The sequence below is a fragment of the Sus scrofa genome, chromosome Y (assembly GCF_000003025.6).
Source record: "Sus scrofa isolate TJ Tabasco breed Duroc chromosome Y, Sscrofa11.1, whole genome shotgun sequence".
Lineage (NCBI taxonomy): Eukaryota > Metazoa > Chordata > Mammalia > Artiodactyla > Suidae > Sus > Sus scrofa.
The window spans coordinates 1,933,089-1,946,779 of NC_010462.3; the positions used below are offsets into that span (position 1 = coordinate 1,933,089).

General features: G+C 45.4%; 1 protein-coding gene across 2 annotated transcripts in view; it reads right to left on the bottom strand.

The window, feature by feature from the left end:
* The window catches only part of LOC100624109 (neuroligin-4, X-linked), a 300,951-nt gene extending 287,598 nt beyond the window's left edge, over positions 1-13,353 (bottom strand). The window contains exons 1-2 of one of the 2 annotated variants that reach the window (XM_021080990.1): positions 13,043-13,353; positions 8,296-8,382 (exon numbers count right to left, since the gene is read on the bottom strand). The gene's annotated coding sequence lies outside the window, so the exon portion shown is untranslated. The remainder of the gene's footprint in view (positions 1-8,295; positions 8,383-13,042) is intronic. The other variant, XM_021080992.1, reaches the window with a different exon arrangement.

A 13,691-nucleotide genomic window follows, 5' to 3' on the forward strand; every position in this document is an offset into this window, starting at 1 on the left:
TTTAGAAATTAAAACAAAAGGCTTTAAGGGAGAACAAAAGAACTCAGTGAATTTCCAATTGGGAGAGCCCCAAACACTTCACCCACCTTCCTTTCTGAAACTATAGCAAGAAGGAAATTAAGAGGAATGTGCTCCAAGGTAAGGTGGGATGTGTCTCTTCAGCGTAGATAATTAACACCAGACAGAGTTGTTTACTGTTTATCAACAGAAGGAGCTGCAGAATGGTGTTAAAAAAAAAAAAAAAAAAAACTTAGAGTTCCCATCACAGCTCGGCAGCAACGAACGGAGCTATTATCCATGCAGAGGCAGGTTGGATCCCCAGCCTCGCTCAGTGCATTAAGGAGCTGGCATTGCTGTGAGCTGTGGTGTAGGTCGCAGACATGGGGTGGATCCTGCGTTGCTGTGGCTGTGGCTGCAGCACCAATTCGACCCCTAGTCTGGGAACTTCTAGATGCCTTTGGGGTGACCATAAATAAGCAAAAACAAACAAACAAACTTTCCCTAGGCCATTTCTAAAATCAAACGAAGGAAGGAAGGAAAGAAAGAAAAGAAAAAGAAAGAAGAAAGAAGGAGGGAAGGAAGGAAGGAAGGAAGAAAGAAAGAAAGAAGGAAGGAAGGAAGGAAAGAAAGAAAGAAAGAAAGAAAGAAAGGAAGGAAGAAAGAGAGAGAGAGAAAGAAAGAAAGAGAAAAGAAAGAAAATGAGGTCAGAGTTACAATAACTCAGGTTATGTCATAGTCTCCATGACCTTCAGAAGGTCGAAATTGCTGACAGCATTTTTTTAAGGTGCACTTTCATTTCCGCTGCTATTTTGAAAACATGCGTCTTCCTTATCTTCCCTGGAGCGGAGTCCTAGCCACCAGGACAAGCTTATCCGTTCATTGCCACGGCCCCGGCGGGCAGCATCTTTCTTTAACGTAAAGGCAGAGAAAACAACATCACACGAGGAGACCACCAGTATTTCCCCTGCTCCCAGGAAGCGGCAGCCCCAGGAATTCTCTGTGCTCCAGACAGAACTGCATCCTCGCCTTCCTTGGTGCATCCGCAGCTCTCAGGACAATGGGGACAGCCTCGCGTGGCCTGAGCACGGTCATCTGATGCCTTTGCCCGCGTTTGACCACCTGCCGGGATTGCAAACATTTTCACAGGTGGCCCAGAGCCCTCTCAAGAGAACCGTGACTTCCTTAGCCATCTTTTTTTTTTCTTTCCCTATTTTTAATTAATTAATTTATTTATTTTTTCAGCCATCTCTTATAATTTACCTAGGCACAAGGACACACACGCTCCTGAGAGCAAACCCATAAAGACACAGATGCGAGCATGACGGCCACGTAGTGAGATTTCCTGCACACGCAGTCTCAATCACCACCATCCCCTCATAACGATGAATTCTATACGTAATTTTTGAGTGTGTAAGGGGCCCGGTGTGAGCTCGAGTGGCAAGGACAGAGGACAAAGCTACAGCCACTGAAATGGTACAGGGCTGGCTTGAAGACAGACCTATGAGCCCATGGAAAAGAAGAGAGAGGCCAGAAATAAACCACACCTGTAAGGTCCATACGGCGGTGGGGAAGGGGGGAGATGCTTATTGTGGGAGAGACGTGAGACACTGAAGCAAACAGGCAGGGAAGCAGTTTTGCTGCAGGTGTTCTCTTAGCGAAGGATTTCAGAAAACGGGGACGGCGTCCCTGAGCAGGTGTGTCCAAGGGGAAAGTGGAGGTTTTTCTCACCTCCTAAAGGAAGCAGGGAGGTAGGCAGCCCTGCAGAAGACAGAGTGGTCTGAACGCGAATAGGGCTGATTCTAGAAGGTTCTGCATGGTGGGACCCCTCTGGCACAGAGTGAGCGTATGTGGAGGGATGTCAGCCTTGGGGTACGGTGGGGGGTCTGGGGCCGCGTCGCCAATGGCGCCCAGTCTTTGGGGACATGGGGGAGGTCTTCTCCACACACCAGTTAGCAAGGGTCAGATGCCAAAGTGGGGTGGGGGGAGAAGGAAGGGGTGTTGGGGAAGAAGGGAAGAGGACGTCTGAGCAGAAACCAAGGTGTCAAAGAGATGGAAGAGGGAGCACTGCAAAAGCCACTGAAAGTGGCAGCTGAGACACAGCTTCTGCACTCACAGCACCACAGCCTTGGAACTGTAAAAGGCTGAGTCACACACCCCCCACCCCACCAACTCCTACACAGCCATCCACATCTGCATGTCATGAATACCTGAGAACAGATAACCTTGCAATGGGAAGGGCTTTACATGGATACACGATGTCAATGGGACTGAACTGAGGGGCTGGACGGACTTCACTTCGTATGAGACTCTAGAGGCATCCATGTCGCTGCAAAGGGCATTATGCTGTTCTTTTTTATGCCTGAGTAGTATTCCTCTGTGTACAGGTACCACATCTTCTTAATCCACTCCTCTGTCAATGGACATTGAGGTTGTTTCCATGTCTTGGCTATGGTGAACAGTGCTGCAAGGAACAGAGGTGTGCATGGATTTTTCAAGGAAAGCTTTGTCTGGATAGATGCCCAGGAGCAGAATGGCTGGTTCCTATGGTAGTTTTATATTGAGTGTTCTGAGGAACCTCCTGACTGGTTTCCATAGTGGTTGCACCAAAGACCATATGATATCTCTTACAGATGGAAGTGAACATAGGACAGAAATGAATGCATCTACAGAACAGAAACAGACTCACAGACATAAAGAACAGACTTGTGGCTGCCAAAGGGGAGGGAGGAGGAACTGGGATGGACGGGGAGTTTGGGGTTCGTAGAAGCAAATGATGACACCGAGAATGGATAAGCAATGAGGTCCTACTGTATGGCACAGGAAACTCCAATTTTCTTGGGATAGAACATGATGAAAGATAGTATGAGAAAATGAATGTATACATATGTATCACTCGAGCAACTTGCTGTATAGCAGAACATAGGCAAAACATTCCGGACATCAACCTTACAAATGTTTTCTCAGGTCAGTCTCCCAAAGCAACAGAAATAAAAGCAAAAATAAAGCAATGGGACCTAAACGAACGGACAAGCTTTTGCACAGCAAAGGAAACCATAAAAAAAAAACACACACACACACACAAAAAGAAAACCTACAGAATGGGATAAAATAGTATCAAAGGATGCAATGGACAAGGGCTTCATTTCTAAAATATACAAACAACTTATACAACTCAACAGCAAGAAAACAATGCAATTAAAAACTGGGCAAAAGACCTGACAAGACATTTCTCCAAAGAAGACATACAGATAGCCAACAGGCACATGAAAAAAGTGCCCAAGATCACTGATTATTAGAGAAATGCAAGTCAAAACTACTATGAGGTACCACCTCACACCAGTCAGAATGGCCATCATGAATAAGTCCACAAATACCAAACGCTGGAGAGGGTGTGCAGAAAAGGAAACCCTCCTGTACTATTGGTGGGAATGTAAATTGGTACAACCACCATGGAGAACAGCATGGAGGTTCCTCAGAAAACTAAATATAGAACTACCTTATGACCCAGCAATCCCACTCTTGGACATATATCTGGACAAAACGTTCATTGAAAAAGATACACGTACCCCTATGTTCATTGCAGCACTATTCACAAGAGCCAAGACATGGAAACAACCCACATATCCACTGACAGATGAGTGGATTAAGAAGATGTCGTATATATACACAGAGGAATACTACTCAGCCATAAAAAAGAACAAAATAATGCCCTTTGAAGCAATATGGATGGAACCAGAGACTCTCATACTAAGTGAAATAAGTCAGAAAGAGAAAAACAAATACCATATGACATCACTTATATTTGTAGTCTACTATATGGCACAAATGAACCTATCTACAGAAAAAGAAACTCATGGACTTGGAGAACGGACATGTGGTTGCCAAGGGGGAGGTAGTGGGATGGACGATGGGGAGTTTGAGGTTCATAGATGCAAACTATTGCCTTTGGAGTAGATAAGCAATGAGATCCGGTTGTATAGCACGGGGAACTATATCTAGTCCCTTGTGATGAAATGTGATAGAGGCGAAAAAGAATATATATATATGTCTAGGACTGGGTCACTTTGCTGCACAGTAGAAATTGACAGAACACTGTAAATCAGCTGTAATGGGAAAAAATAAAAGACAAAAATAAAGAAATTGGCACAATGGTACAGATCAACTATAATTAAAGTAAAATAAAAACATTAAGGGTCCTGAGATGGGGAGATGGCCCTGGATTATCTGGGTGAGCCCCGTAGAATTACAAGCTATTTAAAAGGAGGAGTCAAGGGTCAGAGTCAGAAGAGGAGATGCAACAACGGAAGCAGAGAGAAGGGGATGACCTTTGGGATCCTGAGACGGGGATGTCACAAGGGGGAGACGGCAAGAAAATGGGTTCTCCCCTAGATCTTCCCGGGGGAGCCAATGCCTCTTGACACTGATTTCTGCCCCAGACACCTGCCTTCCGGAATTGTATTTGGGAATGTGTCCTGTTCAAACCATCAATTTTGGGATCATCTGAGAGAGCAGCAGGAGGACAGGAAAACAGTGCCATAGGAGCGGACAGAGACGAAAATGCATTTTGACGGCTCCTTCCTTCAAGAAGATGGGCTGAGAAATATACAGCAGACTTAGGAGTGAGGCTTCAGCCGGGGGCCCTTCAGATGTGCATTTCCCAAGAGAGGGGCCTCAAGAAAGAAATCAGAACAAAACCAACGGGAAAGACGGTCAACGTGCAGGGAGCTGAAAACATGTTTGAGAAAGTGTCTACGATTAGAGCTATGTATATGATCTAGGCCTTGAACAGCCACATCATTTTGAAATGTCTTTCCAAAGCAGTGTGGCCATGTTGATACAGAAGAAAAAAAAAAAGAGAGAGAGAATTATTCCAATATATCCAGAAGATAGATCAACTCATCCATCTTCAGCTGTGCCAAACCAAGATGGCGCCACTCTGGACCAGGAGGCCCACTGATGTCTATCTGTTCTGAAAGGCAAGGTTGACTTTCTTCTTAGATCAGCTCCATTCTGGTCAGATGTGGCCACTCATTCGGTGCTCCTTTCCTCCTTCCAAAAATAAATTTCTTTCAGCCGTACCTGCCACACATGGACATTCTCAAGCCAGGGACGGAACCCAAGCCACCATGGCTGCAACCTATACCACAACACAGCTGCAGCAACACACAAGCCTTCACCCACTGTGTGGAGCCAGGGGTCAACCCCACCCCTCCCCAGCGACTCTCCCCACTTTAGACAAAACACCAGGTCCTTCACCTGTTGCACCCTAGCAGAAGCTCACCCCCCTCCCCAAATTTTTAAGTCATTCATGTTACGTCATTGCATAGATGGGGTCTAGGACGTAACCACCGACAGGGTAATGATGGGAAAATTCCACAAGAAGGCTAAGCAGTGGGAAACGGTGGTCACTGGTCACTACGGGGACTGCATTTTCAATGACACGCTTCGGCGACAGTCTCCAGGCATCCGCTGACAACGGAGGATTATTCCATGCTCCGCTGCCATGCCCCTCATTCATTGATTTTTGAGCAAGCACTCAGTTTAAATAATTTTAAAAAAATGCAACTTACGTAGCAAAAGAATTAAATTCGTCGAGGCTAAAGAATTAAATTCGTCGAGGCTTTTAATTAAATATTGATTAGAAAAGACGCAATGCGAGTACCAAGAACAAAAGAATACCTGGCAGGAAATGTAAACTCTGCCACTGACGTGTTTCCCATTTTCAAGTTTACTTTCGTGATGAATCCGCAACGTTGGGGCGTGAGAAATTAATGAGGACATGCATCCAGGTCGGAGAGGGCTCTTCATTCATCTGACGCCACTGCCTTATTACCTTGCCAGATTTTATTTGTGAACCTTCTTCCCAGAACAGCATAATATGAACAAGCCCATCCATTACCATTAAAAGGACAATTGAAAGACTCAGGCTTCCCCCAGGAAAGCTTAAATTTTCTAAGCAATTGAGAAGAAAATACGGCAGCTAACATCCTAGTCCATTTAAAAGACTTAATTACAGATAAGTCAATGCTCAATAATTGATATTCTTCCATGCATAGAGACCAGACCAGAACGAATACCAGGGGGAAGAAACATCTCTGGCATCTACGCTCCATTGCTTCCAAGCTGTACACCCACGTACAAAAAATGTCACAAGAACCCTGTGCATATTTTCGATTCACAAAACGCAAGGAATAAAATGATACCGATGCGTTCCTTGGCTGCAAAGACGACGCTCAGTTTCCTAAAACAGAGCTAACATGGGCCAGCATGACTTTGTTCTCTCCACCTAATTTTTTTTTTTTTTAATGCTGGAAATTCGAAGAGGTGTTTGGAAACCCAGTTTGCTGAAAACAGTCGAAAGAGGGATGTGCCCTTGAAAATCTTCTCGAAGCCAGAGAAGCTGCAGATGCTTGGTTACAGCATGAATGCAGGCACATCAGGTGATGAGCGGTCACAAGATAGTCTAAAGCCACTTGTGGTCTACATTCCAAAAAACGCTCAGAAGCTACGGCACTCCAATGGGTAAGAAAGTAGGTAAGGACCCAGGACTCAATCTGTATCATCATAACTGTCTCAGCAGGGCTGGAATTGAGGGCTGAGCTGTGAAAAGTCTTAACCATGCCCAAGAAATACATGAAAGCACATTCTCTCTGCAATTTCAATATGGAGAAGAAGGTCCCAAGTTTGAATTTTAAAATATCTTTTCTTTTTTTTTGCAGCATATGGAGATTCCCAGGCTAGCGGTCGAATTAGAGCTGTAGCCACTAGCCTACACCACGGCCACAGCAACACCAGATAGGAGTCACATCTGCGACCTATACTACAGCTCACAGCACCGCCGGATCCTTAACCCACTGAGCGAGGCCAGAGATTGAATCCCACATCCTCATGGGTCCTAGTTGGGTTCATTACCTGCTGAGCCATGAAGGAAATCCCTCTGGTTTTTTTTTTTTTTTTTTTCCTTTTTTAAAGCTGCCCCCATGCATATGGAAGTTCCCAGGCCAGGGGTTGAATCGGAGCTGCAGCTGCCAGCCTACAGCACAGAAATAGCAACACCAGATCCAAACCGCATCTGCGACCTACGAAGCATCTTTCAGCAACGCCAGATCCTTTACCCCACTGAACGAGGCCAGGTATCGAACGCACATCTTCACGGATCCTATGTTGGGTTCTTTGCTGGCTGGGCCACAGCAAGAACTTCTTGAACTGTAACGTATCTTCATTAATATGTGCTCCCAACCAGAGAGCATCAACGTGTTCTCCTCATCCCCCCTTCTCTGGGCGAGGCTCTATTTCTGGCTTTCAAATAAAGAGAAGAACCCCATGAGAGTTCCCTTGCGGTGCAGCAGGTTAAGGATCCAGCACGGTCCCTGCAGGGGCTCGGATTGCTGCTGTGGCGCAGGTACGATCCCTGGCCTGGGAATTTCCACACGGCACGGTTGTGGCCAAAAAAGCAAAATAAGCGAAGAAAGGATCCTGTGGCCTCCGTGGACCCACAGCCTGCATGACAAGCCCCTCTAACATTTTGGAACCCCCTCTTCAGGGGCTAGACTGAAAAATGAGAAAATAAAACACTGAGGGCATTCAAAGGCCCCAGGAGTGGGAGGTCCAGTCGCAGCCCAGTGGAAATGAACCCAACTCGTATCTATGAGGATGCAAGTTTGAACCCTATCCTTGTTCCCTGGGTGAAGGATCTGGTGTTGCCATGAGCTGTGGTGTAGGTCACAGATGCGGCTTGGATCTGGCGTGCTTGTGGCTGTGGTGGAGGCCAGCAGCTGCAGCTCCAATGCGATCCCTAGCCTGGGAACCTCCATATGCGCCAGGGGTGGCCCTAAAAAAACAAAAAAAAAATTTTTATTTAAAAAATTAAAAAACAAAGGTCCCAGTAGCTCAAGAGGCTTACTATAGGAAAAAGTGGGCTTTCAGCAGCCGAAGGATAAGGGGACATTTCAGAAGATTTATACAAGGTGAGTCAGAGGGCTGACTGTCCCATCTAATTAGCGAGATATACGTTGTCCTGTGGCTATTTGGAGAAACAAATAATTATGATGAAATCCTAAATTCACAATGTGTTCCCGTACATACACTCCAAGAGAGGCTGAAATCACCGTTTTGCACTTTTGCAAATTACAGATAGTTTAAAAAAAAAAAAAAAAAAAGAGAGAGAAAGAAAGGAAAGAAAACTATTTTCACCAGCAAAGTAATCTGAGAGCCCTGCTAGGTTTGGACTCACCAGGCTGAAAATGCATCAACATAATAAGCCAGCGGCGATCAATGATTATTTCTGACACTTACCATTATACTGTCCTTCTAAGATGATGCCTTTAAAAATGCCTCCATGGAAATCTCCTTGATTTCTTTTCCATCTCAGCACATGTTTCTCTGTTAAAACAGAAAGAGAGAAAACAATCCACTCAGTAAAAGAGATAATGCCCCTGTTTCAAAACCTGTGTTACATTCCTCTTAAGCTTACTTTTTCTTTTCTTCACTTTCTTTTTTTTTTTATGGGTACACCTGTGGCATATGGAAGTTCCCAGACTACGGGTTGAATCAGAGCTGCAGCTGCAGGCCTAGGCCACGGCCACAGCAGCACAAGATCTGAGCAATTATCTGTGACCTAAGCCACAGCTTCTGGCAACACCAGGTCCATAACCCATGGAGCAAGGCCAGGGATCAAACCTGCACCCTCATGGACACAGGTTGGGTTCTTAAACCCATTGAGCCACAGTGGGAACTCCTAAGCTTTCTTTTGGCTGGTTATAAGGACTAGCTGGTAGTGAGTTGCATAGGGTAATTCTTAACTCATTCCCTAAGAATTCAAGCAACACACATCAAGAGAGGACACCTACATGGTGGTGGCAAAGTGTGGATTTTCTTTTCAATGACATGATTCCACGTCTGTTTTGAGAATTCAGATTAAATTGAGGCAGTTGGAGATTACCAATAAATTTTCATTGAAGAGGAATAATCAATGTAGTCTATGTTTACACTTGATCTAATTTATTTAAATTAAGATTTTCTTCTTTTGGTCTTTTTTAGGGCCTCACCCAAGGCATATGGAGGTTCCCAGGCTAGGGGTCGAATTGGAGCTGCTGCCACCAGCCTACATCAAAACTCATGGCAACACCGGATCATTAATCCACTGAGTGAGGCCAGGGATTGAACCCTCGCCCTCATGGATGCCAGTCAGATTCGTTTCCACTGTGCCACAAGGGAACTCCTATTTAAATTGAGAATTTTATTTGATTTACATAGATACATGTGTACTCTTTTTCAAATACTTTTCCCATATAGGTTATCTCAGAAGATTGGGTAGCATTCCCTGTGCTCTACAGTAGGTCTCTGCTGACCAGCCTTAAGAATTTTAAATCCTTGAAGAATTTAATTTGTGACAGCCAATCAACATGGTAGCGGGCACTGGTTTGCAAGCACTGATTCTCAGGCTGTGGAGATCTTTTTTTTCCCTTAGAGAAGTGGGTCAGATGGAGAAGATCCAACACCACCCACTCTCTCGGCTCTCCTGCAACAAAACTAGCCTCTATTTGATCAGTCGTCATCTCAGGACCATTCGGCACTTTTCTTGTCATATCACTATGGAATCTTCTCTTTAAAGGATGACTCTCAAGGAACTCTGCTTCTTCCCGCTCATAAGGGAAGATCTCAAGAAAGCGAGTGAGCCCTTTTGTGACACTGAACAGACTCCCATGTTTTATGCCTCTAGGAAGGACAGTAAGCTGGGAAAGAGTATACATCAGTGAACACATTTCAACCCATGCAGAGTATCAGGATCAAGGACATAAGGTGTTCGGGTTTCATAGCTCACAATTCAGCCCAGTATTCAATTCTTGGAAGGTAGGATCATATTCTAATTATGTTTTTGATTACTCACAACACCTAGCACATTTAGTCATTATTTAATACATCTTTTTTTTTTTTTTTTTTTGGTGTTTAGTGCCAAACCTATAGCATACAGAAGTTCCTGGGCTATGGGTAGAATTGGAGCAATGGCTGCCAACTACATCACAGCCATGGCAATGCAGAATCTGAGTCACATCTGCAACCTCCACACAGCTCATGGCAACCCCAGACCTTAACCCACCATGTGAGGCCAGATATGGAACCCACATCCTCAGGGATACTAGTCAGGTTCATTTCCTCTGAGCCACAGCAGGAACTCCTATATATCATTGATTAAAATAAATGTGTGGGAGTTCTCTGGTAGGCTCAGTGGGTCAAGGGTCCAGCATTGTCTCTGCAGTGGTTCTCATCACTGCTGTGGAGTAGGTTCTATCCCTCGGCCAGGAACTTGTGCATGCTGCAGATGTGGATATATATATATATATATATATATATTTGAAAATGAATATAAAAGGACCAACAATCAGGGAGTTCCTGTTGTGACTCGGTGAGTAATGAACCTGATTAGTATCCATGAAGATGGGGGTTCGATCCCTGGCCTCATTCAGTGGGTTAAGGATCTGGCATTGCTGCAAACTGTGGTGTAGGTCACAGATACTGCACAGATCTGGCATTGTTTGTGGCTGTGGTGTACGCTGGCAGCTGTGTCTCCAGTTTAACCCCTAGCCTGGGAACTTCCAAATCCCTCAGGTGCAGCCCTAAAAAGCTGGAAGTGGGGGATGGGGAGACCAACAATCCAAACTACATTCTTTATAGCTGACCCTACAGTCATGCAGACGAATTAATTACATTTTACATGACATTCCTAGTTTTTTTTTTTTTTGGGGGGGATGGCCACATTTGTGGCATGCCCATGTTTCTGGGCCTGGGATTGAACCTGTGCCAGAGCAATGGCAATGCTGATTCTTTAACTTATTGTTCCACCAGGGAACTCCGTGTACGTGTGCTTTGTAGGTGCACAAGTGAGGTGGAAATATCAATCAGTATTTGCATGAGTCTCCTTTATTTGCAAATCTGATACTGACGGAACCATATATTCACCTCTGATGGTATTTAGCAAACACATGTCAGGATTATTTCATCTGCTCTGCTTGCCCGTCTCACCATCTCCAGGTCTCTTCCTGGACCTGCATCACCATCACCACAGATTCTGTAGCCAAGCAGGACCCTGTGGGGCGTCCAGGGGAGAGACCCTCCCCATATTCTCTGCTGTAGCTTCTCTCTGGAGCCCTAAGATAACAGCATCTCATGCATATTTTTTTTTTGGTGGGGGGGTTGTTTGTTTTTGTTTGTTTGTTTTTAGGGCTGAACTCACAGCATATGGGAGTTTGCAGGCTAGGAGTCGAATCAGAGCTGCAGCTGCCAGTCTGCACCACAACCACAGCTACACTGGATCCGAGCCACATCTGCACCGTATGTCACAGCTCACGGCACCACCAGATCCTTAAGCCACTGAGCAGGGCCAGAGGTCGAACCCACATCCTCATGGATACTAGCCTGGTTCCGTACGGCTAAGGCTTGCGCCACAGCAGGAATTCCTCCTGAGTTTTTCAGATATGAAAAGCACCCCAAAGAGAAGAAATGAACCCCTGGATGACCCTGAGCTCTTAGACCCCAGAGCAACTGGCACCAAAAAATGTGAATCCCTGAGACCTCGCCCCTGTAGCTTATGATCAACCAATCAGTGGACTGCGCACGAGCTGATCTCATACCCTGGGACCCCCTCTCTCATCTGGCCACTGGAAAGGCTTTGCTGGAACCCTTTAGGGAGTCTGGAGTTAGGGGGGCACAAGCCACCTGTCTCTCCACATGGCCCTGCAATCAACCTCTCTCTGCTCCAAACTCCAATGTTTGGTTTGTTTGACCTCATTCAGCGCCAGGTACAGGAACTTGTGCTTGGTAGCAATTCTCCTATTTTTCCTGCTATGCACGGTGACATACATTCTAACTTTTTTTTTTAATGTCTTCTCAAAGCATAGCCATCCACGTGTGACGTCACATCCCAACAGCTGGCTTTTTGTATTAGAAACCCCCAAACACCGGAGTTCCCATCGTGGCTCAGCGGAAACGAATCTGACTAGTATCCATGAGGACTCAGGTTTGAACCCTGGCCTTGCTCAGTGGGTTAAGAATCTGGTGGTGCTGTGAGCTGTGGTGTAGGTCACAGACACAGCTCAGATCTGGTGTGGCTGTGGCTGTGGCTGTGGTGCAGGCCAGTAGCTACGGCTCTGATTTGACCCCTAGCCTGGGAACCTCCATATAATGCAGATGGGGCCCTAAAAAGACAAAAAAAGAAAAGAGAAAAGAAACTCCCAAGCACTAAAGAGGCACAGAAGGGCAGTGGCTTTTGATTACACCCATATGTGATGTCATTTTGCTGCTAATTATTGATATCAAGAGAGAATGCTAATCACCAACACGCCTCTGCTCAAATAATCACATTTTCATTTTTCTCATTTGTTTGTTGCTACACGGTTCAATGAGGGCCCTCAGGCTATTAATAAGCCTTACTTCATGCATCTGAACGTAGATGATACTTCTTGCAACTAATAAGATATTTCCACGGTGAAAGTCTATATTCTCTAGGAGTTTCCATTGTGGTGCAACAGAAACAAATTCGACTAGTATCCATGAAAATGCAAGACAGCCAGAGCAGCCAGAGCAACACAGAATCCGAGCTGCCTCCGGGACCCCCACCATGGCTCATGGCAATGCCAGATCCTTAACCCATGGAGCAAGGCCAGGAATCGAACCTGCAACCTCATGGTTCCTAGTCAGATTCGTTTCTGCTGTGCCATGACGGGAACTCCCCCCAAAAATTTTTAAAAATATATACCGTGCATTAAAAAAAGAAATTACATTTTCTCATTTGTCTGCATGTAAAACAGTACCCTACTGTATACAGATCATTCGTAAAAACTTACACTCTACTTAATCATTTACTGATTCAACTGTAAAAGCATCTTCTAAAAATAGACATCACTTGTGATGACTGATATGAAATCGTCAAGGCAAAGCCATATTTATGTCTTGCCCATATATTAGCAAAGGTTATCCTAAAATTCTGAGGTCATTCTGTTGGAATCTGAGCATCCAGAGACTACATGACTCAAAGCATACAGACCTGAGGAGCGATATCAGATGCAGATGCTAAGAAGGATCTATTCCACGCTAAGACGATGCATGGGGGAAGCTTCTGCACAGGATTTCATCTTTATGGCACAAGACGTGGTGTTTGACACACACGTTCACAGCCATTCCAGATGCACCCTGGGTACTCGGTCAAGGAGATACCTGGAACATAAGATAAAAGGATTTCACTATTTTCATAAAAGACACCACTGATGGAGCATTGACTTTTTTTTCCCCTCTGTTACGGCCACACCCACGGCACATGGAAGTTCCCAGGCTAGGGGTAGCACGGGAGCTGCAGCTGCCAGCCGACACCACAGCCACAGCCACGCCAGATCTGAGCCACACCTGCGACCGACACCACAGCTCACAGCAACACCGGATCCTTGACCTCCTGAGCAAGGCCAAGGATTGAGCCAGCATCCTCACAAAGACCATGTCGTGTCCTTAACCCCCCAAGGCACAATGGGACCTCCTGACTTTTCAATTCAGTATGAATGTGATTTTATTCCCTGCTCTCCAAACAACTGAGTGTAAATAAACACTGTCTAGAAATTCTAAATTATTTCAGTTCATGCATAGAGGCGGAGCCCAGGCTTTGAATGAGAGAGGAGGAGAGGAGAGAAATTCCAGGAGTTCCT